This window comes from Lactuca saligna, chromosome 4 (assembly GCF_052625555.1).
Source record: "Lactuca saligna cultivar CGN05327 chromosome 4, ASM5262555v1, whole genome shotgun sequence".
Lineage (NCBI taxonomy): Eukaryota > Viridiplantae > Streptophyta > Magnoliopsida > Asterales > Asteraceae > Lactuca > Lactuca saligna.
Genome location: NC_136420.1, coordinates 336,998,737 through 337,003,581, shown reverse-complemented (window position 1 = coordinate 337,003,581; position 4,845 = coordinate 336,998,737).

The following is a 4,845-nucleotide window of genomic DNA, read 5'->3' as shown; positions in this document are numbered from 1 at the left end:
GGAGCAGATCACGATGGATTTCATCACTAAATTGCCGAGAACTGCCAGGGGAGTCGATGCGATTTGGGTGATTGTGGATAGGCTAACAAAGAGTGCACACTTCCTTGCCATTAGCGAAAGTTCATCAGCAGAGAAATTGGTAGAGTTATACGTGAGAGAGATAGTGTCTCGGCATGGGGTACCGATTTCGATTGTTTCGGACCGCGATGTACGTTTCACTTCCAGGTTCTGGAAGAAATTCCATGAGGAGTTGGGTACTAAACTGCATTTTAGTACCGCATACCATCCCCAGACCGACGGTCAGAGCGAGCGGACGATTCAGACATTGGAAGACCTGCTTAGAGCGTGTGTGTTAGACTTCGGGGGTAGCTAGGATGCGCATCTGCCGTTGGCTGAGTTTTCCTACAACAACAGCCATCATTCGAGCATTGGTATGCCACCTTTTGAGTTGTTGTATGGTAGGAGGTGTCGGACTCCCATTTGCTGGGGAGAAGTGGGACAGAGAGTGATGGGCAGTACAGAGATCGTACTTCAGACGACCGAACAGATTCAACGAGTGAGGCAGAGGTTATTGACCGCCCAGAGCCGACAGAAGAGTTATGCGGACAGACGCCGGTCCGAGCTCGAATTCCAGGTCGGCGACTTCGTTCTCCTAAAGGTTTCTCCTTGGAAAGGGGTGATTCGGTTCAGGAAGAGGGGCAAATTGGGGCCCCGGTTCATAGGCCCATTCCGGGTAATTGCAAGGGTAGGTCGGGTAGCTTATCGGTTGGAGTTGCCAGCGGAGCTGAGTCAGATTCACAATACCTTTCACGTATCACAGTTGAGGAAGTGTATAGCTGATGAAGCAGCAGTGGTTCCGTTAGAAGATATTCAGGTGGATGCGAGCCTGAATTACGCCGAGAGACCAGTAGCTATCAGGGATCGGAAGATCAAGGTTCTACGGAACAAGGAGATACCTCTGGTGTTGGTTCAGTGGCAACATCGGAAGGGATCGGAGATGACGTGGGAGCCGGAAAGAGAAATGCGGGAGCAACATCCGGAGTTATTCGCAGAATGAGACTTCGAGGGCGAAGTCTAGTTCTAGTGGGGGAGAGTTGTAACAGCCCGGAATTTCAGGTATTCCTTTAAATTATTTTTGGGGCACATTTAGGAGGGGACTCGGCGAGTTGGTGCATGACTCGCCGAGTAGGGCCATGGTCTTGGTCGCAGATACGTGACTGGACTCGACGAGTCCAATAGGGACTCGGCGAGTCGACGCTGTTCGGCTGAACCCTAGCCGTTTCGATTCTGAATCGTATATAATGATCTTATGGCCGTCATGTCGCGTCTTTTTGGCCGATTGAAGATACCTTGGGAGTTTGTGGGCATCTGGAGCAAGAGTGAGGGCTAGAGGAAGCTTAAAGAGATTGTTAGACAAGGAGAGGCAAGGTGGTGATCAAAGGAAGTCCAAGGAGTCGAGTACTGGAGGTTGGGGACACAGGGAACACGTTTCCAGGTAATCTTCGGATCATAATCTGTAGCTTTTACGTTGTATGCGAATTTAGGGTTTAGGAAACCCATTTAAGGAATTGTTAGATTATAGTGTTGTTACAAGTGTTTAAAAACCCCTGTAATAGTGTATGTGAAAGTCCAGGAAGCCCCATATCTTTATACTTCGAAATCATGCGAAATACAGGAGGCAGCGGATTGACTGCATGGCTAGGACTCGCCGAGTTGTTCTTCAGACTCGGCGAGTAGCTTGAAGATTCACTAGGACTCGCCGAGTTGTTCTTCAGACTCGGCGAGTAGCTTGAAGATCTACTAGAACTCGTCGAGTCGTTCTTTAGACTCGGCGAGTAGAGTCGTGGTGTCTATACTCGCCGAGTTGCCCTTTGCACTCGACGAGTCCGGTCAAGATTGACCGTTGACCTGTATGTAACTTAGTAGGATCAGTTGTCTTGTTTGATAAGATCATTAATAAAGGTATGTGGTATTATAGGGAACCTGCGGATTAGCGGATCGAGTGCGAATAGCTCGAAGGGTTTATAGTTTGCATACTACGAGGTGAGTCTTCTCACTATACTTCACCCGGAAGGGTTTGACTGCGTGACCGGAAGGTCGTATATGTTATATTTATGCTATGTCTAGAGAGGTAGATGCTTTATATGTGATGTATGCTTATATGGGCCGGAAGGCGAGACTTTATGTGATAGAAAGAACGGTATGATGTATGACTTATGTGTTATGTGCGTTATGTTACGTGTGTTATGTTTTATTCTATTATGGGCCGGAAGGCAAAATTACTATGGGCCGGAAGGCAATTTAATACGGGCCGGAAGGCGATATGTTACGGGCCGGAAGGCGATTATGTTACGGGCCGGAAGGCAATGTTATGTGGACCGAAAGGTCCGGGCCGGAAGGCGTATGTGGGTAAGTCGTATACTGGGGAACTCACTAAGCATTTATGCTTACTAGTTGTGTTTACGTTTTTCAGGTACTAGTGATGACCGTGGGAAGGCGCCGGCATGACACGTACACACTGCCATTGTTGAAGATCTTGGAGATTTATTATTTATACTTTTGCAATAAACTTGGAATAAACTCTTTTGTCGAATAATGATGTTTTGTTTTAAATGAAAATTTTATTTGAAAATTTGAGCTGTTACATATTTGATTAGATTTGCTACAGTTAAGTTTAAATTTCAGAGATTTTTACTTGAAAGTGATGAGCATTAGTTGATGTTTTTATTGAATCTTGAGGATGATGCAAAACTCAAAATCCCTTAGTGGTAATATCCTACATACTTAATAATTGATTATTTCGACAAAAATGCTTTCCATTAACTTTGATAACATTTTTTTGAATTAAGCGTATTTTTATGATTATAAATTTGTTTACTCTATTCACTTGTATTTATCACCCTGAAGATGAGAAACTATTAACCATGTCTATACTGAAAAGTGCCAAAAAGATCTTATTGGTCATACCTTTCTGATATGATCTTCAAATGTATTTTGTTTTTTATTCGTTTTTGTGTATTTGATACAGTTGTCTATTAATTTTGATAACAATTTTTTTTGAATTAAGCATACTTTTATGATTATAAATATTTCCATTTTCTATTGTTAAATCAAGTGTAAATGAATTCGAACCATCGTTAAATTTCATATTCTATAATGTAAGTTATGCACTAATTAATCAAATAATAGTACATATGCAAGTGGTCGGATACCTCCAAGACAATAAGCAAGCATGTAAATTATATGCAATTTCACAATATTGTAATTTTTTTTTTATAGGATTTAAATGAACATCTATTTCATTCACTTGATTTAGATTCTTGATTACCATATAAGGTTGTAATAAAATAAAATTTTGATAAATTGAAAAAATTGTTTAGCAAAACCTTAAAATTTTGAAATTTGTTTGAATTTTGGTTATATGCCAAGTTAGGCTTCTTTTTGTGTTGTCATGTTTGTTGATTTGACTATGTAAGGTTCATTTGAAGTTCCATTTCTCTACAAGAATTTTAATGTTCACATCCAAGTGGAAACAATCACAACTGGTAAGCATGCTAAATGATTTTTTCTCTCACATTAATCAAAACGTTATTTTAAGTGGTGTGTTATCATGGATGTCATACCAGTTGTCACTATATATACCTTCTAGCGGCCTATAGAAGAATCCTAGCGGCTTTATAAAGAATTTTACTACGTTTTCAATGACGTATCATTTTGTCAACATTCTTCTCTATAGTTCTTTCTCTTATTTTCGATATAGATACGTGTCACAACAATAAGGCAGAAAGAGGTGTTAGTGACCATTAAAGATGAAAAGATAATATATAATTTACGAATAATATATAAAGTGTAAATTGTAGATTTATGATATTTATTTCAATAACAAAATATGTTGTTTGATTGTTAGGTTACATATCTGTTTTAAATATATATATATATATATATATATATATATATATATATATATATATATATATATATATATATATATATATATAATTTGATTTTGACAAGTTTGATCTAAATTTGATGATTGAAGCGGGTAGGAAAGATATGTGCTAACAATTTTGAATTTGTATTGCCCTATAGAAACCAACCGTAGTCTCACAAACCATTCCCTCATATCTCAGTAGGTCTTAACATTTCTCAAAATTCAGCTATAAGAAATCATGAATGCACTTCTTGAATCAATCCTCTAAACCGAATTTCATTTGTTAGTTGGATGTAGTGACCAAAATGCAAGATTTGTAAAAGTTCATTATTATTATTAGTGTTAACCTTTAGCAAATTATGAAACTAATATTATATTTTTGTTCATAACATGTTTTTTTTGTAATAATTTATTTTATCAGAAGATATGTATATGTGATTGGGTGTAGCCTGAAAAATCATATTTTAATTTTTATAAGGAAAAAATACTTTGAAATCCACCAAATTAAAATGTTTGAATTTGATGTTTATGATTATGAGAATTCACTTTATTTGTAATGTTTATCGAATTTCTTTGCTGAATTTAATGTTGCTGGTACATGTAACAACTTATTGTTGCTTTTGGTTTTAAATGGCTAATATGAAAAGAACCATATGATCCTCCATGGGGGTTGACACACCAAACAAAGTCAATTCATAAAGCTACTACACAACATGTTTTAATCAAGAAGTCGCATTATGTTGTGATAAAACAAATATCACATAGATCATTTATGTTATAAATTACTGTATTAAAAACCAAATTTCTCTAATATAAATATTAAATATTTTTATCTAATAAGTTTGGTTCAAAAACTCTAAAAATGAATCTAACTAACATTTTTTTTATTAAAATTAAACCTAAGACAAAGCTAC